This window comes from Felis catus, chromosome C2 (assembly GCF_018350175.1).
Source record: "Felis catus isolate Fca126 chromosome C2, F.catus_Fca126_mat1.0, whole genome shotgun sequence".
In the NCBI taxonomy this organism is placed as follows: domain Eukaryota; kingdom Metazoa; phylum Chordata; class Mammalia; order Carnivora; family Felidae; genus Felis; species Felis catus.
The window spans coordinates 121,925,071-121,951,615 of record NC_058376.1 but is presented as its reverse complement, the minus strand read 5'-3'; the positions used below and the strand labels follow the sequence as shown (position 1 = coordinate 121,951,615).

The window sequence follows — 26,545 nt, the reverse complement described above, 5'->3', positions numbered from 1 at the left end:
CTCTGTACACCCCGCACCTCGTACAGTGCTTGACACATAGTAGTTGCTCCATAAATACTTGTTGAATGCACACACCACAACAGTGTCCTAGGTGTGGAATTGAAGGAGGAATATAACGCATTCTTTCTCTTTTGTCTATCATCACTTTTCCATCATTATTGTAGGCTGGAAGCTGCTTCTCAAAGGCAGAGGGGTCTGAAGGCAGACCGTCCTGTGTGAGAACTATGAGAAAAGGGACCTTCCCAACTTGTTCTGAAAGGTTCTCAGCCCTTGCCCAGCTACTGGCCAAGGGGACATTTGTCTTTCTTAAAAAAAAAATTTTTTTTAATGTTTATTTATTTATTTTTGAGATAGAGAGAGCAGGGGAGATACAAAGAGAGAGAAAGAGACAGAATCCCAAGAAGGCTCCGTGCTGTCTAACTTGAGGCTCAAATCCATATATCACAAGATCATCACCTGAGCTGAAATCAGGAGTCAGGTGCTCAACTGACTGAGCACCCAGGCATCCCTGGGACATTTGTCTTAAAGACTTAGTACAGAGTACAGGGTGGCTGGTGCCTGGACAACCCTGATTCTCAGAAATATCCCCATGCTCCAGATGGGAGGCATAAAACCCAAGCCACTTGTGCTTCCCATGCTTTTTAATTTACTTCTCTTGACCATTGATGATAAAATGTACTGTCTTATATATCGATGGAACATGGGCAAGGCATCTCAGTAGCCCAAAGCAAAGAGAAAATTCTTAATGGGGGAGGGGAGTGGCAGGTCACAGATGAATTCATAATTGCAACCAACCCTAGCTTCTGGGTAGTGTTCCTCACTAGGACTCCTTTTGGCATTTGGGCTGGCATACTATTTTGTGCTGTGGGACTTTCTCACACACTCGGGCAGTTAAATCCGCCATCCCCAGGGGACGAAATGCCAATAGCGTTGGAGTCTTTTGACAACCAAAAAAAAAAACGCCACCAAGCACACCCACTGAGGGTGACCGCTCCATTTGAGAACTGCTAGTTAGGGGAACGTAAATTACTTCATTTTACTTAAATGTGGTGTTTTAGCATCATCGTGTTTGGGCAGTTTAAAAAATTAATTTTCAATTACAGAAGTAGTACGTTCTCTTTGTAAAAATAGATTCTAGATAACGCCGGTCTCCCCTGACACCCATTTCTAGTTTTAGTCACCTCCCCACCTCTAGGAGGAAACGAGCATGACCAATATGGTTTCCACCCTTGCAGACCTCTCTCTTTGTGCTTACATACTCGCCTAGAAACCGGTACACACGTATAGCGGAGTGTTGCTGTTCATGTATATTCTACTGTGTATTTCACCTGCAACTGGAGGTTTTCACTCGGCAACACGTGTGGAAGATCTTTGCATGTCAGAACACGTAGCAATGCCTCATCCTGTGCAGCAGCTGCACGGTATTTTACCATGTCGAAGAGCCTCTTAGCAGAAAGCTGCAAAGGAAATTACTACCCTGGATGAGGCGTTGCCTGCGGTCTGGTCACAGGACCAGATGAGACAAAAGCTGAGGTCATTTTGAATCATCGCCTCCAACCCCGCTGTTGTCCACAGAACAAAGCAGTGCCTTGACTTGAATTTGGAAGTAGTATCTGGAAGCCCAGCTCTTCTGGCTGGTGTATCAACCCAGCTTTCTGAGTCTTCGGCACTGAAATGGATTCATTTTCTTCCTTAGCCTCTAGTGTGCCATTTTCCATCATTAATCTCTAGTTCTAAGGGAGCCAGTTTGGTGATCGCCTCTGTCCCTTAACCAAGTAATGCGTGAAGAAGGATGTTAATTACAAGTCTGTGAAGTGAGCACCTAATGTCAGGCGCTGTCATCCCTTATCTCTAAACCTCACAGCAGTCCTACACAGTAGGGATTACTAGCTCATTTTCATAGATGAGGAAACTGAGGCCTGGAGAGATTAGATGATTTGCTCAAGGCTGTTTAGTGAGTAAGTGGCACAGCCAAGACACAAACCCAGGGCTTGCTCTCAGACGACAAATGATGATATCATCAGCTTATTTATTCATCCAGCAACATCTCCTGAGTGTTTCTAATGTGCTAGAAATGGTACCCAGCACTAGGAATGCAGTAATAAACAAAGGTGAGATCTCTGCCCTCATAGGGCTTGCATTCTAGTGGGGGAAATAAGAAGTAAACAAATACATACTGTAATTTAGGGAATGTTAAATACCATGAATGAACATAAAACAGAATAAGGGGACAGTATGTTGCAAAAGGGGCTTCTTTATTTTTTTTTAAATATTCTGTAATGTTTATTTTTGAGAGAGACACACACACACACACACACACACAGAGAGTGCAAGCGGGGAGGCACAGAGAGAGAGGGAGACACAGAATGCAAAGCAGACTTCAGGCTCTGAGCTGTCAGCACAGAATTCACAAACCGCGAGATCATGACCCAAGCTGAAGTCGGATGCTTAACTAGCTGAGCCACCCAGGTACCCCTCAAAGGGCTTCTTTAGAAAGACTGTTGGGTAAGGCCTCCCTGAGGTGGAGATATTCAAGCAGAGATCTGAATGAAGCAAGAGAGTAAGCCATGCTGAAACCTCGAGTGAAGCAGTGTTGCAGGCAAAGAGCAATATGTGCAAAGGTCCTGAGGTCAAGCATGCTAGGCATGTTCAAGGAGCATAAGGTGGCCAGCAAGGCAGAGAGAGAAAGAGGAGGTAAGATCAGAGAGGACGCCAGGCCCTGATCACCTGAGCTTTCTAGGCCATTGGTAGGACTTTGGATTGACTCTGAGTATGGTAGGTCTTGGGAGAGTTTTGAACAGGAGATTGGTATGAACTGGCTTAAGGTATTAGAGAATCATCCTGGCTCTTGTGCGAAGAAAACAGTGTAGTGGGGTAGAGTAGATTCAGGGACATCAGGTAGGAGGCTGCTGTAGGAATCCAGGGGAGAAAAGATAGCGGCTCGGGTCAGAGTGGTAAGCTGTGGAGAGGGTAAGAAGGGATCGGATTTGGGGTATGTTTTGAAGCTAGAACTGATAAGGCTTTTTGACAAATTGGATAACTTTCGAGGAAGAAGAAGAGCAGTTAAGAATGACTCCTAGGGCTCTGCCTGAGCACGTCTTTGGAGGTGGTACCACTTACTGAAATTAGAAAGCCCAGTGTGGGGTGGGGAGCCAGGGAAACAAGCTTGGGGAAGAGTGGAGCATCATGAATTCTGTTTTTGACACATTATGATTGTGATCATGCCTGTTGACCCTGCAGATGGAAGTGTTGAATCAGCAAAGGGACCATCAGGAAAAGGAAGAGTTCAGGCCAGAGATACAGATGTGGGACTCACCAATGTATTTGAAGAGGTACGGGCTTACTGGGGACCTATTCACTCAATTTATTACCTGCTGTGTGTGTCACAGTGCTCCATACTTGGAATGTAGCAGAGAGCAAGACAGACATGGTGATTATTCCAGGTGACTTCCTCTGAGCCCAGAATGCCACCAGGAATGGTCTTAACTTGTTATTATCAAACTTATTCAGTGGGTAGAGTAGGAGCAAGCATAGAGATGATCACACACGAACCCCCAAACTCTTCTCCAATTGGCAGCTGAGGAAATGGAGAGATTAAGTGATTTGTTAAAATCTGTTGTTTAAAAACCACTTACATTTTAGATTTTTTAAACGCATGTATCCAGCCCAAATTGTGTATATTTTTCAGTTTTATTTGTATTTTCTTACACTCTAAGAAAGAAAGGTAAAATTGAGTGGAGAGTAAAATAGAGGGTCAAAGACTTTGCTAAAAAGACCCATAAGGAATTCAACTGGATTCAGTAAATATTTATTGAATACCCACTGTGCTGGAGCCCAAGCCGTGTCCTAAACCTCAAGAAACATACGTACGCGCTCCACTCCCATGAGATTTTTTTAAAAAGCATCCTAGGACGACCCGCAGAATGTTTACAAATCATATCTCTGCTAAGGGATTTGTATCTAGAATGTATAAAAACTCCTACAACTCAATAATAAAAAGACAAATAACCCAATTTAAAAATTGGCAAAAAAATCTGAATAGACATTTTTTCAAAGAAAATGGGATGCCTGGGTGGCTCAGTCGGTTAGGCGCCCCACTTCAGCTCAGGTCATGATCTTTCAGTTCCTGAGGTTGGGCCCCACATCAGGCACACTGCTGCTATCTGCTAGGAGTCTGCTTCAGATCCTCTGTCCCCCTCTCCCTTGTTGACCCTCCCTCCCCCACTCATGCTTTCTCGCTCTCTCTCAAAAATAAATAAATATTAAAAAAAGAAAGAAAATGTACACGTGGCCAATAAGCCCATTAAAAGATTTTCACATCACTAACTGTTAGGGAAATACAAATCAAAACCACAATGAGGGGCATCTGGATGGCTCAGTCAGTTAGGCATCTGACTTTGGCTCAGTTCATGATATCGCAGTTCGTGGGTTCGAGCCCCACATCGGGCTCTGTGCTGACAGCTCAGAGCCTGGACCTGCTTTGTATTCTGTGTCTTCCTCTCTCTCTGCCCCTCTCCCACCCACACTCTGTGTGTGTCTCTCTCTCTCTCAAAAATAAACAAACATTAAAAAAAAAACCCACAATGAGATAATCACTTTACACCCTCTAGGATGGCTGTAATAAAAAAGACAGACAGTCACAAGTGTTTACAAGGATGTGGAGAAATTGGAAACCTTATATATTGCTAGTGGGACTGTAAAACAGTAAAGGCACTTTGGAAAACATTTGGCAGTTTCCCAAAGTGTTAAACATAAGACTACCATATGACCCAGCAATCTCATGCCCAGGTGTATTCCCAAGACAAATTGAACATTTGTCCACACAAAAACTTGTGTACAAATACAAATGATTATATACAAATGGTATTCACAGCAGCATTATTCATAATAGCCAAAAAATAGAAACAACCCCAAATCCATAAACTGATAAGCAAATAAACAAAACGTGGTATACCCATACAATGGAATATTGTTCAGGAAAATTGCCTGGGAAATAAGTTTAAGGTGAGAATGGACAGCCAAGGACAGAGTTCTGTGAAGCACCAATACTGAAAATACAGCGACAAAGGAAGGGTGAAAACAGATGGTCAGGAGTAGACGATGACGAGAGAGTTGACATTAGGAAAACCAAGTGTGGACCTCCAAGAAGGAACAGCTTAATGGAGGCAAATGCTATAGGGAGGTCACTGGTAAAAAGCAAGACACAACCACCACATGCAACGGACATTCACGATCGCTGCTTTGTCTGAACACGCTAGCCCTTAAGACATATCTAGAACAGGTGAGGAAATTGAAATGTGGAAAACGTATATTCTAGAACTATTGTTTATTTTATTAGGGGTGATATGATCCTAGAGGTGTGTGGGGAAAAGTTCTTATATTTTAGAAGTGTGTACTGGATTATTTCAGGGTGAAATGTCAGAAGGTCTGTAATTTATGATATAATTCAGCAAAATAAAAGGAAACAATTATGGCAAAATGTTAGGGTTAAATCTAAGAAATGGGTATGTGTGTTCATTATGCTATTCTACTTTTCTGTCCACTGGAAAACTTCAGAAATCTAAAAAATTATTAAACAAAACCTGAGAAGAGGCCACTAGAGTAGGCAGTTAGGAGAGCCCTGGTGACCCCCCCAAAAATAGCTATGGTTGAGAAATGGGCATACTATCCAGATTATAGGAGGTGAGGCTGGGGAATGGGCATAAATACTCACAGTGGTGTATTTCTAGACACTTTTTGTCATCAAGGGATCTAGACTTGACTTTATATTGTGAAGAGTTAGCAACTTCCCCTAGATGTGCTACCAAGGACTTTTGCAAAAGAAGGAAGCTGGGTAAGACTGTGTTTGGGTGGGTTGAAAAGATGAGGCACCCATTCTGGATAGATGTCTGGCCCAGGAAGAAGCTCTGGTGGTTTCTATGGGAAAAGGAGGTGCAATGCTTCTGGGATGACAGAACATTAACAACCACCACAACAAAAAAGGGTTTGGGAGGGATGGTCAGGATTGGTAAAGGTCAGTCCTTGGGGACACAGGTGTAGAATCTGCAAGGGTTGCCCTTGCAGATGAACACATGGGCCTGGACAGGTGCACAGCTCATAGTGCTGGGGAAAGTGAACTCTGCCCCATGGGGCACACAGGGATATGAACTTTAAAGAACGACGGAGTTCTGCTCAGGGTGCCGCTCTTTCCATCCCACAGGATCTAAAGCCAAGCAGACATTATGCTGGGAGAATAAGTTTTTCTTTTCCCGACCCCATCTGTCTGCATTTGAGATTCATAATGCTTCTGTTGACTGAACTTTGACCCTGTGCTGTGTGAGCTAATTATTTTGGCCCTATTATGCAAGGAGAGTATTCTCCCATCTCGTCCCTGGGTTCCACCTCTTAGCTGGCACATTTCTTCTCCCTAAACTCAGAAAAGCTGTATAAGGCTGTTGTGCGTGGATGGGGGTGTGCACATGTGTGTGTTGGGGGTGGAGAGGTGGGAAGGTGGGGGCTCGCACCTCTCAGAAGGACCCATCAGAGTGCCTACCACACCAGAGGTTTCCAGTGTTAGTTTTCTTCCCCACCCCTCCCTCACCCATCCTAACAGCTTAGTTTCTGTCCAAGCCCTAAACTATTCATCACTGTGGCATCTGAAAGCACCCCCATGGAGTTCCCAAAGGCCACCCAGGAGACAAGATCACCCCCGCTGGGAACTTCTGCTCAGAGCATGTGAGTAGAAGGCAATGTCAGTCCTCAGCAGGGGCTGGGGATGGCAGTTTCTGGATTACTGAGCTGCTTTGTGGGAAGAAATTTCCTAGAACAGCCCCCAACTGGGAGCCACTGCTCTAAATAGAGACTGTGATTTCATTTTTCTTTTTTCTTTTCTTTTCTTTTCTTTTCTTTTCTTTTCTTTTCTTTTCTTTTCTTTTCTTTTCTTTTCTTTTCTTTTCTTTTCTTTATTTTATTTTATTTTATATATTTATTTTGAGAGAGAGAGAGTGTGAGTGGACCAGGGGCAGAAGAGAGAGGGAGAGACAGAATCTCAAGCAGGTTCCTTGCTTGTCAGTGCAGAGCCCTATGCGGGGCTCAAACTCAAGAACCATGAGATCTTGGCCTAATCCAAAATCAAGAGTGGGACACTCAACCGACTGAGCCACCCATCTGCCCCCCAACTGTGATTTTTACCACTCATCTCCAGAATTCCTACCGTTCACCTCTGGCCATGTTATGCCCAAGGTGGGGAACATCCCCAAGGTTCTCCATCCTGGCTGCACACTGGAATCACAGGGATCTTAAAAATGCTGTCACCTGGGTCTCACCCTAGAGAATCTGGTTTAGCTGGCCGGGGGGTCCCAACTATTTTAATGCCCCCAGTGATTAGCCAGCACTGATAACCAGTTACCAGAAGATATTCTTTGTGAATAAGCTTGAGGCTAGGGCAGGGGCGAGGGGAACAGCATTGAATAAATGCTTCCATTAACTGGGGAAGTGCCTTCATTAGCTCCTCCCCCTTTAATTTATTCTACTCTTTCTCCTCTTGTCCCTTCTACCCATTTTTATTATAATTATTTAGAATTGTGCGGTGCCCTTTTGTTCATCCAAGCTATTCTTCCATTGCAACAAAAGGTAAGAATGGAAAAGACAGTCGAGTCTAGAGCTCCTTAATGTTTTTATTTCCTCTTGGCTTACAATCTGGCCAAGGGAGCAAAGGAAGGTTAGGGAGAGACACTGGGACTCAGGGTAAATGGGAAATGATTCAGGGTCCAGCCACACTCAGCCCAGCCCCATCGACAGAGCTGGGCATCAGACTTTCTAGAAGGTACACGCCAAAGGCATCTCTCAAACCCTCTGAGTTGTCTTTATAGCTTAATGCTCACATCGGAAACAGACCAAGACTCAAGCCTTCTTCTTCTCTTCCACATACCCTGTGGATTGGAGTCTCTGAAAGAAGGCACTGTCTACTGTGAATGTTTTATTCTGCCATCTGCCAGGAGGAAATTAGTGTGGGAAAACAGCCAGTGCAGCACTTTCACTACTAGCTTTTATGAAGGAAGAATCAAAGAACTGTCTTTCATTATTTGTAAAGCCTATGTTTCAGAACTTTATTCTTTGATAGGCTCATGAAATTTACCCAAGAATCTTAAACTTAGGTGTCCCTGGTTTAAAAAAAAAACACACAACTTGTGAGTTCTGCGTGGGTGGATTGCACATCGTTCATGCCATCACGCGAGTTGTAGCCCTGCATCTCAGACCACACACTCCTGGTTAGTATTAGACATAAAATGAGAGGAGGGAAACGGTTTGCATGTCCAAAGGTTGGTGATTGATGTGTTTCCTGATTTAAAAAACAAGAAGTGTCTATTAGCCTTCCTTTTTGTTTTTTAAAGTAATCTCTCTACCCAAGGTGGGGCTCGAACTCATAACCCCAAGATCAAGAGTCACATGCTCTACCGACTGAGCCAGTCAGGTGCCCCCAAAACATCATTTAATTGACGGCAATATTTGCAATCGTTCATGGCTCTTTTGAAACTGACTTTAATCCATTAAGATATTCCTGCTCAACTCTGGCTAAGATTATGGTTCCAATTTAACCTGAGTACAGACGTAACTGCAGTGTTATACTTACATACATGAGACACCGGTGCTCATCGTGTACTGAACCAAAGGAGTGTCCGTATGGTCTATAATACTCTGTACATGTTGTCGTATAGGTCGTGCACGCATTTGCTTTCAGACTCATGGCTCACCCTCACCTGCTCTGCCCTGTGTCTCAGGGAGCCGACCACTGCAGACAGGTTTCCCTGACAGGTCGCCCTGTCACTTGGGTTCCAGCTGGGCTCAGCCAATGAGAAGCACTGGAGAGGACTGAAGGGAACGGCCAGGTTGTTTGTCCCTAAACCTCCTGCCCTTGGGTGGTTCTCTGACAGCAGTTGCAAGGCTCCAGCCCCTACTGAAGGGCCTGCTGTGGCTCCAGCTACTGTTGGTGATCGTAGCCCCTGGGCTCCGGCAATACCATCCCTCTGATTGTCCCTCTAGCCTCAGGGTTGTGACTGACTTTCCACTGCCACTAACCTAAACTTCTCAGGTCATCCATCAAGTTGTATAAAAAATTCTCTGCATTAAGCTTCCTCTGTTAGAAATCCGTATAGTGGTTTCTGTTGTTCTGGCTAGACCCTAACTAATAACATATGTCATGGTTAAAATACATTTTCCTTTCACATGGATTAGCTGTTAGCAATTTTTTAAATTAGGGTTGTGGTTACCAATCTATTATTTCTGTAATTATTTGTTTGAAGGATAGTTCATGATCTGTTGAAGTTATTACTGCTTTTCTAAATGCTTAGATTTCACAAATGATTGTGAATTCCACCAACTTGAGCTTCAAAGCAGTGACCTAATTTTACCCATTATCTTCATATGATAAATGCCATGAAAATAGTGAATCATATGCCATTATTATGTTATTCATAGTAGCATTCCTGGTGCATTTTGCAGAAATGGCCCAAAATCTTCTTGAGCTAATATACATACTGACTTCCAGCAACAGCATCATGAAGGAATGATCTGGTGGTAGTTACAGTAAAAGAAATGCTCATAATAACTTTGGAACTTAGAAGTAATTTATATCTCACTCTTTAAGTGATTTATTTTTATTATTACTTGTAATATCTTTCCTGAAACTTTGCCTAAAACTCTCTCTCCTGCCGACTGCAAATTCAGATCAACTGGATCATTCCAGGAGAGGAATGCATTAGTAGACAGTTTTCTAAGGGACCTCAACTAAATCAAGTCACTTTGGCTACGACTTCCTTTCTTCCCTTCCTTCCTCATCTTGCCCAGGCTTAAAGGACCCCATAAGTACAAGAAAAGTATATTAAAAGAGCCAGAAGTTCAGGGGCACCTGGGTGGCTCATTGGGTTAAGTGTCTGACTCTTGATTTCAGCTCATGCCATTATCTTACAGTTTCACGAATTCAAGCCCCATGCTGGGCTTTGTGCTGACAGTATGGAGCTTACTTGAGATTCCCCCTCTCTCTGCCCCTCCCCTGCTTGCACTCCCTTTCTCTCAAAATAAATAAATTAATTAATTAATTAAAAACAAAACACAGAAGAGCCAGGATTTCAAACATGGAGCCTGGTACTGTGCCTGTCAAGAGAGTTTAGCAGTGTCTGATTTAAAGATGGCAGATTAAGCGTGCTTGGTTTTATTGTCCCCAAGACCCCACTAAAATGAAAATTGGGTATTTAAAAAACGATAGATACCCAGTCATGGCAGAGGGACTCTCAGTAGATAACAGATTTCAAAGGTTTTTCTGGAGGGTAAACAGTGGATGGAAGAGTGGTGGCTGAAGAAAGAGAACAGAGGAAGCTAAACTCATACGGCATGAGTGGAAGGTTAGAGGAGTATAGAATCGAGAAGGAAATCTTTTGCAAAGCAGAACTTGGGGCACTAGACAACTCATAAACATCAGCTGAGCGGGTGATGGACTGAAAGGGGAGTGATGGATAAAGTGGCACAAAGGAGCAGCTGGCCTCTCTCCCCACGTGGCAGCAGGTAGGCTCTCCTCCCATCTCACCCCACTGCCCGTAGGAAACAACAACCGTATTCTTTTCTCTACAGAATTTAATGGCCACGTGGATAAGCCCCCTGACATGTTGGTATTTAGGCGTTCGGTAGCAAATAGCTGGGTTTCTGCCAAGTAATCACAGTAAAAGTAATACAAGTAGCAAATGGTTACATAGCACTGTCATGCCTACACTATGTATCAATTTATTTAATGTTCACAGCAACTCTAGGAAGAAACTGGTGAGATAACTTGCTTTAGATGTCACAGCAACTAACTGGCAAAGCTAGATCACCACAAGGTGAAGCCTCAGTAAGCCCCATCCGGATTCAAAAAACAAAAAGTACCAAGTGACATCTTACTACCTCATTGTGAAGTAAAGAGAACCAAGGATGACCAGATATTTGCGGAAAGGTCACAACGTGAAAGATGGATACAAGTAAACACAAGAATGACCAGAGGAAAGAGTAAAGATAGGAAACAGAAGGGAAGAAAGAAACCTCCAGTTAGTATTCTCAGAGGTATTGGGGAAGATACTGCATCATAAGAGAACAGGATGCAGTGAAAGAGGAATAATCGGAGAAGTATGAATAGCCTCTGGAAATTAAGAAATACATTTGTAAAATCTAAAAACTTCAACAGAAGCATTTACCAAATGCATATTTATGCAAGGCACAGTTTCAGGCCTGGAGATGCAGGCAAGGTTCTTGCCCTCACAGAGCTTACATTCTAGGAGAGCAGAGAAGACAGATATTCAGCGATGTAATAAATAAATATATAATCTATCAGGTGATAAATAAAAATAAAGCAGGGAAAGGAGCTGGGGAGCGGGCAGGAGTGTTGCTCTTCTATGCAAGACCTAAATGAAATGAGGGAGGGAGCTGTGTGGTTATCTTGAGGAAGTAGAATCCCAGCACCTTGCCTCCTTTCAGGGATACACATATATGTATTTCTGTCCTTGGGGTGAGTACAGACTGTGAATGAACCAGGTGATCATTTGAATTCTCAGAATCTAAATTTCGTAGAATCCTAGAATTCAGAGTATGTTTAAAGTAAAGATTATAGATGAGGAGGCAGCCAGTGGAAGAGCTTCAAGTTTAAAGGGAGATGCGGAAGGAGGCAAGAATGGAAGAAGCATTCCATCAAGGGAGGGCTAGCTAGACTGGGCCAAAGGAGCAGCCAAGAAAACCGTGGAATCGACAGTGTATGTGGGTGGAGGGAGTAGAGAAGAACGTAAGGCCGTGCCGCAGCCATAAAAGTCCTATCTATAATCATTACAGGCTCACAGGCCATTGAGCTCAGATATCAAATATGCACAGACAAAGAAGCCCGAGGAAGCCTGACTGCAAAATTGAAGGTAGCAGGAACACCCCCAAACAAAACTAAGCTGCCTTCAGTCTTAGCACCAGTTTGCACTACTAACACCTGCACCCTCACCCAAAAGCCTTCAGAAGTATCCTAGTTCAGGCCATGGTCAAGGAGTTTCATTGCATAACACACAGAAAACTTCCTCCAAATAGGCAATAGTCTCTTTCTCCCAAATCCCTCTGCACATAAGTGCTGCTCAGACCCTCTCTGTCTTCCTACCCCCACCAATCTCTCTGTCTCTGTCCTTCCTGCCTCCTTCCCCCTCTCACTCCCTCTAAAGCAATCTCTCACACCTCAACCCAGCCCAAATCTTCCCTCTTTCAGAAAGCCTAACCCCTTTCCCCTAAGGGTGATCCCCCTTCTCCAGCCTGTTCCATTTGAATCCCTTACCTCAGCTCAGATAAACCAAAGAAATTTCCTCCAATTCACACCCCTTAGGAAGAAGGGAAAGTTAAGGAATTATAGAAACTTCTTGTTAAATGTCTTCACCGTTGTTATTAAACAGAGAACAAAAGTTGACATTGGAACTCATCAAGGAAAATTGAGAGCCAATCAGCTACCAATACAACAGATATTTTAGTTTCCCAGAGAGAAGGGGTGTTCAGGAGGGGGGGGGGAAGGAGAGAACAGCTTTGAACTGCCATTATTCATGTGCATGTTTTTCTCTCCCGCTGAAGTATAGAGATCATGCATTGTTGAAGTCTGCACCTTCCATAGCGCCTTAGCAGATACAAATACTTGAATGAATGAGAGAGTTTGAGTGAATAAGTGAATGAGTGCGTGAACATGGCAAGGTCAGACGGTGAGTGCAGTGAGGTTGCTCCCAGGTGTCATGTTACTCACCATCATCTGGGACAGTTTCTTGCCAGCTCTCCTGGGCTCCAGCATCTGTCTCCAGGGACCCTCCCGTCATTCCTGCTGCAAGTGTGCTCTTGCAGAACGTGGTCCTCAGCCAACTTCTGCAGTTTCTCATAACCACCTTATGAAGTCAGCACTTGGGCCTCTAGTCTCATGCTAGTTCCCAAACTTCTTCAACCCAGACCCTCCCGATTGTTGATTTCATAAGTCAATAATCCCTTCACTCTCTCACTAATAGTGTGGATTAAGTAGTATCAAGGTGTAAACCCTTCAGAAGCGTTATGCACAACACCCAATACTTGCATCTCAAAGTCAACTTTTTGTTTTAATACCGTAAGCATTATTACAAAGAAATCATTACTAACCCAAAGAATCTCTAATTCTTGGTATCTCCCATGGGAGCTGTCTACTAATCCTCCTTAAGCCCTGCTCTCATAATGTAATTTCTGTACTGGAAACCCAACTGCCTCATGCCTGAACTCCTCTTCCCAGCACTGAAAACCATCCACAAACTGGCCCCACTTGCCGGATGTAACTCCATGTATACCCCAATACCCCCAGCATGCATCACTGACCTCACAATCAGGCATTGACTGTTCCTACCTCTGTCCCTTTGTCAAGGCTCTGGAACCTTCTTTTCCTTCCCTTCCACCTTTCTTCTCCAGCCAGCTAAAATCAGGAAATTGGATGGCAAGGTTTCCTCCTAGTGTCCCTTCTCCAGGGAGACTTTCTTGATTCATCCAGTCCTCCTGTCTCTCTGAGCTCCCCACGCCCTCTCTACCCAGCTCATCCTTTACTTCATGGCCTGTAGTCTTATCTCCCCAGTGAGCTGGTGCCTTCCTCCTGGAAGGGCCCATGTCTTTTACTTCCCTGTATTTCCAGAGTGCCAAACACATTGCCTTTTTTCACACTAGGTGTTATTTTGTAACTCTGAGTCAAAGGAAGTAAATCCATTTGTCTACTTGCTGTTCACCCGGTGGTTCCCCAATTGATTCCGCTGGGGACACAAGAGAATTTCTAGAGTAATCAAGATCCAGATCTAGGCTGGTGGGTCCCAATTCCAGGCCTCATTTTCATGATTCTTCTTAAAGATCCTGTTTCTGTCTTTTTTTTTTTTTTAATGGGGAGTAGAGCACTTGGGAAGATCGTAAGAACTCCTGTTTCCACTAAATTAATATATGCATATTATGAGCTAAGCTGTACATAGTGTTTAGACAAGAGAGAATTTCTAAGAGGTGAAATTTATGGTGAAAGGAAGGAGTTGAGGAAGCTCTGTTCAAAATGCAGGGGCCGTTGTCTTCCCGGGGGGGATTTCCATAGATTATACATAGAAGAAATAGCTGCATAATATTCAGCTGCAAGGAACGACACGTTTCTGTATTTCTCTAAAATCAAATTAAACTTGGCTTCAAGGTCTTCACTTCTCTCCAGCTGGGGAAGAACCCAATATCATAATCACTGAGTCTCCCTGTCTCTGTCCCCAAGGCTTTCCTAGGCCCAGGGAGGTGGAGATGTCCTGGTAGGTAGACCATGGTGGGGGCTTTGGTTTCCGCTGTTCCTTCTGCTACCCCACGTGCTAGTCAGGGATGACGCTGAGAGGACCATGGAGAAACTTCTTGGTGCTTTGTCTCTCTCCAGTGACTACAGGTTATCCATGGAGGCCCACACCCAGGCTCTCAAACAGGAGTGTTTAGTGTCCAACCTCTGTAGGCTTTCAAGTAGGCTCCCACCTGAGTTCCTGCAGGGGTGTTGGGTCAGAGACCCCTGCCACCCTGGAAAACTGCACTTACTACCTCTACACGTGAACACGCACACACATATGCATGCACGTGCACACACACACACACACACACACACACACACACGCACACTTCCCCCTCTTGGGGAACCACCAGTGGAGCTGGGCCACACTTTCCTCCTTTAATCCTGAGTAATTCCTAAGTCTGGCTTGTAAACAAAGATCTGAGTGAAAAGTCTTTATCCTGGAGCCTAGAAACTTCTCTATTTTAGACTGTGAAGCACAAAGGGCTGTTTCTTTTCCCCTGAGGACAGGAAGCCCAGAACTTAAAACTCAAGGCCAAGAAGAAAATTACCTTATCGTTCTTTTTTGCTGATAAGGCCACAGCAGTAAAAAGGATAAGACACCAGTTAACTTCTCCGTCACTCTGTTTCCTGGGTGAACACTTGAGCCTGTAGGATTTGTGTGGTGGAGGTGGGGGTGGGCTGGCTAAAAGCATTAACAAAGGAGATTTGGACACTTGATGAAATCTCAAAGGGCAGCTTAGGAGGACAAGCCAGGGAAAGAAACCTGAGCCACGTGCCTGCAGCATTAACTGCAGCAGGTGCCACTGTGCCCTGTGACCATTTGAAATGAGGAAACGGCAATTTGCAAAGACTTCCTGTGCGGCAGTTAGACTAGGACCGGTGTGAGGAGCAGGGCGGCCAGTGCAGGGGCCGATGGGGCTAGCAGGACTGAAGACCACCTGCACTCCACTCACAGAGCGGTGTGGCCTGGCGTGGGGGCTGCACCCGAGGGGACACATTTTCCTAACTCGTACAGAGGTACCATAGGGCTCTTATGGCCCCACTTAGGAGGGACAGTGGGATAAGGGAATATGCCAAGCCTAGGAAATGTCTGGGTATTTAGATGACTGTAATGATGGATAAAACTTTATACCAAGACCCAACCTTATGGTAAAGCTCAAGCGAACAGCAGGAAAACAAAAAGCATGTACACACCTGAACTGAACGCTGATCAGGAGAAGCCAGGGAAGGGAGATCAGGACAAAGTAACCCCTCCTTCCCTCCCCGCGCCCCCCCCCCCCACCGCCTCCACCCATATAGGCAGTGGTCTTGCGCCATATTAAGAAGTAACCAGGTAACAGGGCTAATATCTAATATCAGTCCAGGCAAATGTGGAGAATTTTAAAAATAAATTCTCACTTAAAGAGTTGGAGTTTTGGGGCGCCTGGGTGGTTCAGTCGGTTAGGTGTCCGACTTCGGCTCAGGTCACGATCTCGCGGTCCGTGGGTTCGAGCCCCGCGTCGGGCTCTGGGCTGATGGCTCGGAGCCTGGAGCCTGCTTCCGATTCTGTGTCTCCCTCTCTCTCTGTCCCTCCCCCATTCATGCTCTGTCTCTCTTTGTCTCAAAAATAAATAAAGGTTAAAAAAAAATTAAAAAAAAAAGAGTTGGAGTTTCAAGATGATTAGCACTGCCAGAATTCCTTATTTAGTATTGAAGGCAACCCAAAAATTATCTTTAAAAGTGTTCTCCTGTAAGCCTCTTAGAATGGGGGGAACTGGAAAAGAAAGATTTTGAGACTCCCCCTCATTACACAAGAATGGCTTTTTACAGGGGCGCCTGGGTAGCTCAGTTGGATAAGCATCTGACTTCGGCTCAAGTCATGATCTCATGGTTCATGGGTTCATGAGTTCAAGCCCTGTGGTGCACTCAGAGCCTGGAGCCTGCTTCAGATTCTGTGCCTCCCTTTCTCTGCCCCTACCCTGCTTGTGCTCTGGCTCTCTCTCAAAAATAAATAAACATTAAGAAATTTTTTTCAAAAAAGAATGGCTTTTTACAAATTCACTTGGGAATTATGAATGTAATAACTGTTCGTGGCAGAAAATAATTAGATCCTACTGAATTGCTCTTTCAAAATTGTGTGTATGTGCAACACTACTATTTATGTTTGATCTTTTCCCCATACACTTGACAATTATGCATAGTCTCAGTCTTTTCCATGTTGGCCCGTCTGAGAGGCAAATGATCCTCACTGTGTTCTCCATTTCCCTGATGCTAGTGATGTTGAACATCTTTTATATGCTGTCATTTCTACCTTTTCTCTACATATTACTTGTTCATATTCTTTGGTCTTTTTCTAATGTGTTGTTTGTTCAGTTAGTGCCGATACTCATCCTTTAACTATTATATCTCTTAAAAATATTTTCTTGGGATGCCTGGATGGCTCAGTTAGTTAAATGTCTGACTCTTGATTTCAGCTCAGGTCATGATCTCACAGACTGGGCTAACAGTGTGGAACCTGCTTGGGATTCTCTCTCTCCCACTCTCTCTCTCTCTGCCTCTTGCCTACTTGCATACGCATGCACATGCATTCTCTCCTTCTCCCTTAAAATAAATAAATAAGCTTAAAAATATATACATTCTTAAAATCTTTGTTATCTGTCCTTTAACATCGTTTATGGTATCTTTTGCCATTCAGAAGGCTTGGGTTTTTAGGTAGAGAAATTCATTATTGATTTTCTTGATGGAATCTTGGATTTTGTGATTTATTTAGGACTGTCTCCTCTATCACCAGATTATAAAAATCTTCTCTTTTATTTTCTTATGGTACTTTCATTGCCTTTAAAAATGTTTGTATCATCAGTGTAGCTTTTATTTATTTGGCATACAATGCAGGGGTAAGACCATTCATTAAAACCAACTAACTGCATTTCCATGCATCCTAGAGAAAAGGGGAGGCTAAGTTCTTTCATCTGTCTAAGAGACAGTGGCAAAAACTCTACGAAAGACTAAAGGACACATAACACCAGTCTGTATCCAACAAAGACCATTTGCTCTAGTGGGAAAGCTGTTACGACAACCATATAATCCAAAATTTCTAAAGTGGTTCATATTTGCAATATTCTTTCATATAGACACATGATTCCCATCCAACTTTTGATTTGGAAACGGGGGCTAGTATAGTCAATGGGATTGTGTAAACACAAGCCTGTAAAAGAGGACAAGGCAAACACCACAGAAGATACATTGAATTCTATGAATTCAGAGGTGCAAGCAACGTTTCTGCCTGGAAATATTAAGGAGAACATTCGAATTGGGCCTTGAATTAGGCAAGTTAGATTTTGAGAGACCAAGATGGTCGAAGAGGTCATTCTAGGCCAAGGTAACATAGGAGCAAGGGTAGAGAAGCAGAGAACCACAGGTTGTGTTTCTGCACTCATGAGCTATCCAATTGTCTGCTATATAGAGAAGTAGCCAGGGATTAAATTAGATGATAGTTTGAGGCTGGAGGATAGAAAACCTTGAATGCCAAAGTAACAAATTTGTGCTTTATTTTCTAGATAATGGATCACCACTGAAGGCTTTATTTTTTTAACAGCTTTACTGAGATCACAAACATACAACTCACCGATTTAAAGTGTACAATTCAGTGGTTTTGGGTACATTCACAAATATGTGCTACCATCACCACAGTCAATTTTAGAACACATTCATCACCTCAAAAAGAGATGTGTACCCTTGGGATGCTTGGGTGGCTCAATCAGTTAAGTGTCCGACTTCAGCTCAGGTCATGATCTTGCGGTTTGTGAGTTTGAGCCCCACAACAGTCTCTGTGCTGACAGCTCAGGGCCTGGAGTCTGCTTTGGATTGTGTCTCCCTCTCTGTCTGCCCTTCCCCCACTGATGTATGTGCATGCCTCTCTCTCTCTCTCTCTCTCTCTCTCTCTCTCTCTCTCAAGAATAAATAAACATTAAAAAAATTTTTTAAAAAAGAACATGTACCCTTTATCTGTTACCCCCTAACCCTCCATCCTCATCCCAAGCCTAAGAAACCACTAATCTATTTTTTATCCTTATAGATTTCCCAGCTCTAGACATTTCATTTAAATAGAATCATATACTACGTGGTCTTTTGTGACTAGCTTCTTGTGTTTGGCATAATATTACCACTAATGGCTAGAGCAGTAGAATTCTCTAATCAAAGTGGCTCTTTAGAAAGAATGTTCTTGATGTAGAATGGTAGAAGGGGGCTGTGAGGCCAGGGAGTGCCATTAGATGTCCATAATTGTGCGTACCTGTTATGGGGTCTTATTCATGCTCAATAAGCAAGCTTTTTGGCTGCAAGTAAGAAAACACTAAACTATAAATGGTTTAAATAATAGAGACATAGTATCTTTGTGTGTATGCATGGTTTTTTTCTAATTTTTAAGTTTTTATTTTAATTCTAGTTAGTTAACATACAATGTTATATTAGTTTCAGGTATACAATGTAGTGATTGAACACTTTGTACATCACTTGGTTCTTATCACCCATGACAAGTGCACCCCTTAGTCCTCATCACCTATTTCACCCATCCCCACACCCACCTCCCCTCTGGTAACCATCAGTTTGTCCTTTATAGTTAAGAGTCTTGATTAAGAGTTAAGTTTCTTGATTTGTCCCTTTCTCTTTTTTCCCCTTTGTTCATTTGTTTTGTCTCTTAAATTCCACATGTGAGTGGGATCATATGGTATTTGTCTTTCTCTGACTTAGTTCGCTTGGCATTATACTCTCTAGCTGCATCCATGTCATTGCAAATGGCAAGATTTCATTCTTTTTTGTGGATGAATAATATTCCGTTGTATATATATTCCACATCTTCTTTATCCATTCCTCAGTCGATGGACACTTGGGCTGCTTCCATACCTTGGCTATTGTAAATAATGCTGCTGTAAACACAGGGGTGCGTGTATCCCTTTGAACTAGTGTTTTTGTATTCTTTCGGTAAATACCCAGAAGGGCAATTGCTGGATGATAGATAGGGTAGTTCTATCTTTGACTTTTTAAGGAACCTCCATACTGTTGTCCAGAGTGGCTCTGCCAGTTTGCATTCCCTACAACAGTGCACAAGGATTCCTTTTTCTCCACATCCTTGCCAACGCCTGTTGTTGGTTTTAGCCATTGTGACAGGTAAGAGGTGATATCTCATTGCAGTTTTGATTTGATTTGCATTTCCCTAATGGTAAGTGATGATGAATATCTTTTTATGTATCTGTAGACCATCTGGATGTCTTCTTTGGAAAAATGTCTGTTCATGTCTTCTGCCCGTTTTTAGACTGCATTATTTGTTGGGATACTTGTCTGGCTCAGTTGGTAGAGCATGCAGCTCTTGGTCTTGGGGTTTTGAATTTGAGCCCCACATTGGGTGTAGAGGTTACTTAAAAATAAAATCTTTAAAAAATTTTTTTAAATTAATTTGATTGTTTCTGGGGTGTTGAGTTGTTCTTTATATATTTTGTTACTAACACTTTGCCTTTTAGTTTTGTTGACTGTTTGGATTTAGCAAGATTTTGTTCATTAAGTTTGTAACTGTTTTTTTTTCTTTTGGTAACTGAAATTCCTGCGAGGATTTGACATGACATTTGTAAATGTTGTTTTAAATGTTTATGAATATTTAGGTCAATTTATATAAATAGTTACTTGTTAGGAGAATATAATCTTTTAAATTGATAAGTGAATGGAACATGAGTTCAAAGATAAGAGAAAATAATTATTCTTATTTTTATACTTTTGAACATCTATGTTTATGAATAAAACAACTATGTTTACAGGTGATTTTAAGTTTATGGGTTTTTTTTTCTTGAAAGAGTGAGAGAGAGGATGTGTGTGAGGGGGCACAAGCAGGGGAAGGGCAAAGGGAGAGAGACTCTTAAGCAGGCCCCACACCTAGCACAGAGCTGGACACAGGGCTTAATATCACAACCAGGAGATCATTACCTGAACTAAAATCAAGAATTGGACACTTAAGTGACTGAACTATCCAGGCGCCCCTAAGCTTACATTTTTTTAACTTAAACTTAATTGAATATTGATTCAGACACATGTTAACATATATATTTCTTTCTGTGCTCCAAATTCTACTTTGGACCTTAAAAACTCAATTGGTAGAGGGGTGCCTGGGTGGCTTAGTCAGTTAAGCGTCTGACTTTGGCTCAGAGTATGATCTCACGGATCACGGGTTCAAGCCCCACGTTGGCTGTGTGCTGACAGGTCAGAGCCTGGAGCCTGCTTTGGATTGTGTTGTCTCCCTCTCTCTCTGCCCCTCCCCTGCTTGTGCTCTGTGCCTCTCTCTCTCAAAAACAAACATTAAAAAAAAAATTTTTTTTTAAACCTCAATTGGTAGTAAAATACCCAACTCATCTAGGTTTTTAGGGACTACTTTAGTTTTAAAACTGGAAGTCCCACATCCTGGGAAGCTTAGCAAACTGGGGCAGGAGGTTACCGTTATTGGCAGACAATCCTCTGACCTTCACAACAGCCCTGGGGCAACCGGGTGTGAAACCTGTGTGCAGGGTTTTTATTCCCATTAACAGAAGCAGCAGCTGGGCTCAGAGATGTTAACATGTTTTGGCCAAGGCCATAGTTTGGTTTACAATTTATCCACCTTTCTCACATCCTTTTTCTACTTAATGTGATTGGTTGATTTGTTTCTGAGGTCTTTCCTCCCTCCCCAGTGGAGAACTTGGTTTTTTCTTTCTAGAAATCAGTTTTATTTTCACCTGGAGGAGCCATGGTCTAGGGTTAACTTCAGCAGTAACCCCTAGAAATTCTTTTGTAGAGACATTCAGGGAGGTTGCCTTAGTCTTTGTAAGATGGGTAGAAACAAAGGTTATGAAGATGTTCAGTGCATGGATTACTGTGCATTTTAAAAATTATTTTGCTGATTATTTAAAATATATTAATATTGGGACACCTGGGTGGCTCAGACGGTTAAGTGTCCAATTCTTGATTTTGGCTCAGGTCATGATCTCATGGTTTGTGAGTTGGAGCCCTATGTTGGACTCTCCACTGGTGATGTAGAGCCTGCTTGGGACTCTCTCTCTTTCCGTCTCTGTCTGTCTCTCTCCCACTTGGTGTCTCTCTCTCTCTCTCTCAAAATAAACAAATAAATTAAAAAACATAGTGAAATAAAATACGTTACAACTTATAATTAGCTTTTCAATGATGGTTTTATTGGGATATAATTCACACACCATAAAATTCACTCATTTATGCTCTTATCCCCTATTCTTAGAGTCAGGGAAATGCAAATTAAAGTAAAAGTGATGTGATGAGCACCGGGTGATGTATGTAAGTGTTGAATCACTAAATTGTACACCTGAGTCTAATACTACACTGTATGTTAACTAACTTGAATTTAAATAAGACTTAAACAAAAAAATAAATGACATGACATATAATATACTTTACTGCTCTTCCAAAAAATATAAGGCAAAAGTGAAATACCAATTTTTACCCATCAGAATGGTAAAATGTAAAAAAAAAAAAAAGTGATTACTATTCAGTGATGGCAAAGATGTGGGAGAATGTTTAGTCTCAGATATTAACGGTTGAAGTATGACTTGCTTCAGCTTTTTTGAAAATTATCTGAAAATATCTATTACTACTTTAAATACACAAAAAACCGAAACAATAATTTCACTTTGGACAATTTATTTCATAGAACTAAAATTATGAAAGGATAAGGATATTTATTGCAATATCTCTTTTGACAAAAGAAACAAATACCTGGGTAAAAAACCCTTTGTCCATTAGAAGGGAATGATTGAGCAACATGGTTGGCCATACCACAAATGAGTTCGAGCACTCTTCCCCAAACTTAAATCAGTCTTACATCATTAAAATATTTTTATTTGACTTGGCTCCAGGATTCTACAGAGAAACAGAATTAATAGGATTCATATTTACATTATATATGCATTAATAGTATACATATATGTGCATATATACATAATAGGATACATATACACAGAATATTTATTATGAGGAATTGGCTTACATGATTATGGAGGCTACGCAGTCACATGCTCTATCATCTGCAAGCTGTAGACCCAGGAAAGCCTGTGGTATAGTTCTGAGAAGCAGGAGAGACCATGGTGTAAGTCTCAGTCTCAGGGCAGGAGAATACCAGTGACCCAGGTCATCAGGCGGAGTGAGACCAAATTCTCCCTGCCTCCGCCGTTTTGTTCTAAGCCCTCAACAGATTGTATGATGCTCACCCACGTGGCAGAGGGCCATCTGCTTCACTCAATCTATAGATTCAAATGCTAATCCCACCCAGAAACATTCTCACCGACACACCCAGAAATAATGTTTAGCCAAATAACCAGGCACCCCATGATCCAGTCAAGTTGACATAAAATCAATCAGTACACGTATATTTGTTATAAAATGAAGTTTTATAGTACCACAGTCAACAGAAAACCAGGATTACTTACTATGCCTTGAAAAATCTGTAATATTAAATCAAAGACAACAAAAGGATGTTACTCATTCCTAGTTAGATAGCATGGCCTATCAAAGATTCTAATCCTGAGCCCAGCGATCTACAAAAAAAGTGAAATGTCAAGTGTCAGAGATACTAAAGACACACACTGCATGATTCAGGGTTATTTAATGTCCCTCATAGGCTATATTAGCTCCTTGGAGTCCACAGTACTGATCATTCTGAACTTCTATAAACATATAGGAGATTCTTATTTTGGACCTGAAGGGATATTCACAATTTATTAGATAAAAAAAGTAAGTTGTAAAGTAATGTGTGTTAATTCAATGTTTATATAATAGGCAAAGTCAAAAGAAACCCCTGTGTGTGGATTGGTTGCTTGTCTTGGTGTGCACATGGAGAAGTGGATGAATATCTCAAGTATAACCATAGGAAATGACAATTTTTATAAGTTAAAAATGATCTAAACCTGGATATTAATACAACTCCACCTAATAAACCACCAAGGCTGTTGACATTGATTATGGGAAGAAGTAATAGAAAGTCTTATAAGTCTTTTATTATATTGCTTTTAATTATGAGCATATATTACTTTTGAATTTTTCACAATTCTAAGAAAACCATTCCAAAAGAAATCAAAAGAAAGAGAGCACATAGCCCAAGTCATCAAAAGCTGTGAATAAAGCTGCAAGTCTTTAGTTATGTGTCGGTGACATCTCAGTAAAGCTTTGGGGAGGGGAAGCTTCAGATCCTTGGGTAGATCACATATCATTAATCCACCTCAGCACTATTGACATTTGGGACCAGATAATTAAGATGTTGAAATAACTCGTAAGAGCATAATAGTAACACACCTGCAGGTGGTCTTTCTATTTGGATGAGGATAGAAACCTTAAGTCCCAGGGATGAAATTCCATCAGTAGTGAAGGACTTGGGGGCATTGAGGCCTCTTCCTCAGTTGTGAGGGGTTGTCCCGTGTAGTATAGGATGTTTAGCAGTATCCTTGGATTCTACCTACCCATGATAGTAGCACCACCCATCCCCAGTCAAATGACAGCCAGAAATGTCTACACAAGTTGCCAGACATTCCCTGGGGGCAGAATCAGCCCAGGGTGAGAACCACTGCTCTAGTTTTCAATTTCTCATTACTGATGGGACACCTTGAACCAAGTTAGGGAACCAAGTTAGATCCCTTAAAGATCTAACACTGTCTGATTTCACCAATATGGAATCTATGAATGTTTTCCAGAAGCTGTTTTCCTCCAGAGCCACTAGAGGGGACACTCTGCAACACAAAGGACAGAAGAGACCTTGGGGAACCTTGTTTTCCTCTACTTGTGGACTTTGTTGTCTCTGATTTGGAGGGCCCAGCCTTTAATAAATAGTCTTTGATGTTGAGAGCTATAACCTTTACCCACAAGGCATGTAGACCTGTTTGCCTTGTGGTTTGTGCCATAAAAGTCGGTGTTTTTAGATATGGTGGAAGAGAGTGAAGTGTTCTTTGCTTCTTTAAACATTCTTCATAAAGCAGTCAGATGAATAATATTACTAAAAAGAAGTTTTGTGTCTCCATGAAGAGAGCCCATGGGACAACCAGGATAGGAGGTCAAAGACTGAGTTCTCTTCCTGGTCCTGCCACTTCCAGACTGTGAGACATTGGCCAAGTCTCTTAACCTTTCTGGTTAGATATAGCAGCTAAGGAGATAAGCCAAGAGATTAAGGTCACACATGGAATTATGTGGTCAAGCAAGGGTTTGGATCTGACCTGTCAATTCCATGGAATACTTGTGAAAATCAAATGAGGTGGTGTATGTGAAAGAGCATTGAGGAATAGAAAGCCCCTTACAAGTTCAGGGTGTGGATTTTCAGGTATTACGAGGGCAAAAGGAGATGGTGACTAAGAGTGAGCATGGGGGGGGAGGGGTGCATGGGGGATGGGTGGAGGAGGTCTGCAAAGGCAACAGCAATAATCCTCCACCAACTCTTATAAATTATAGAAAAAGGCCTTAACGCCCCCAAATCCTTCACTGCTGATGGAACTTCATCCCTGGGACTTAAGGTTTTGATCCCCATCCAAATGGACAGACCACTTTATGCTCTTAGGAGTTGCTTGAACACCTTAATGAAAGTGAAAGATCTACTCCAACACTTGTTTCTCAGACTTTAAAAATCCTGAACCACAGTGACAAATGTTTCACAGAGAGACCCAGCTCGCACCCATATTATAAAACCAAAACAAAAGTCTTGTAATGTACTTGAATTCTTGTTTTATTTTGTCACTTGAAGCTCACTCTGGTTCTGACCCAATAAATAGTGGGTACTGACCTGCAGTTTTAAAAACACTGTCCTAGAAGTTTTTGTGGAGGATGGAGTCCTGGTCCTAGGCTGGGGAAGAAACAGGAGATACGACCACCAAACATTACTCAGGGAGCCTCGAGGATGAATTTTTTAACAATTTTCTAGGAGCTGATTCTTTGGGGAATGGTTCAGGAAGAGGAAATGAAAGCAATAATCCCGAATTCATCTAAATGAATGAGGATGGGCCACTGAGCAGTTGCCTCCCAGCTGGATTCTCAGAGGTCACGATCTAAACCCTGCTCCATTAACATGACGTATAGATAGGAATAATATAACCAACACCATAATAAAAATTAAAACCCAACATTTATTGAGCCCTTATCAGATGTTGCACTGAGCACTTTATGTGAATGGTGATACAAACAAAGTTTGAGAGTTCCCTGGTTTTCTTTTTGTCCTGAACGCTAAAAAGAATTCTGGCTTTGCCTGTCCACTTTCTTCCCCTTACCTATCAGAAGAACAGGACAGAAATAGAAGAATTAGAGCAGCATTGGTTAGGGGGGGAGAAAAACTTGCTAGGGAGCTTGGGAGAAAGAAGGCAAGGCCAAAGCTATTGGGTATAAGGAGTTTGGATAAGACGGGGAAAAGGATGTTAAGAAGGCTTGCAGGGGGCTCTATATGGTGCTTGAGAAATGCAAGTATTGAATATGAGTTAATTTGAAATTATTTTTTGGTGACCAGACTGGGTTTCTTAGATTGTAACATCACCCTGAGACTGGCCCATGTGGGTTATGGTCTCAAGAGGGTCACATAAGCATTATCTTATTTAATTTTCATAACAAACCCAGCAGGTGGTATTATTATTTCCTTTTTTTCCAGATTAAAAAAATAAAGGAGGCTGATACAGGCTAAGTAACCTTAAAGTCATATAACTAAGAAATAGTGGAGCCAGTAGTGAAACTTAGGTCTGTCAACCTCCAAAGCTCTTAACAAGTCCATGAACAAAGATTATTTCCAATATAAATAATATTAATTAAGAATAAAATAATTAGGATAGGATTTAACGAAAGGAATATAAGACTTGTACGCCAAAATGGTAAAACATTGTTGAGAGAAATTAAAGATCTAAATATATGGAAAGTCTTCCCAGTTTCACGGATCAGAAGACTTAATATTGTTAAAATGGGAATACTCCCTAAACCGATCTACAGGTAGAACACAGTCTCTGTCAAAATCCCAGCTGGAATAGGGGCGCCTGGGTGGCTCAGTTGGTTAAGTGACTGACTTTGGCTCAGGTCATGATCTCATGGTTGGTGAGTTTGAGCCCCGCATTGGGCTCTGTGCTGATAGCTCAGAGCCTGGAGCCTGCTTCCGATTTTGTGTCTCCCTCTCTCTCTACCCCTCCCCTCTTCACACTCTGTGTCTCTCTGTCTCTCAATAATAAATAAACGTTTAAAAAACAATTA

General features: G+C 42.2%; 1 protein-coding gene across 12 annotated transcripts in view; it reads left to right on the top strand.

Moving 5' to 3' along the window:
• ZBTB38 (zinc finger and BTB domain containing 38) overlaps positions 1–26,545 on the top strand; it is a 171,036-nt gene that overhangs the window by 26,547 nt on the left and 117,944 nt on the right. The window contains exon 3 of one of the 12 annotated variants that reach the window (XR_006585449.1): positions 24,031–26,408. The exons of the other annotated variants lie outside the window; for them this stretch is intronic. The gene's annotated coding sequence lies outside the window, so the exon portion shown is untranslated. Of the gene's footprint in view, positions 1–24,030; positions 26,409–26,545 lie in introns of those variants that run through there. 12 annotated transcript variants of the gene reach the window in all.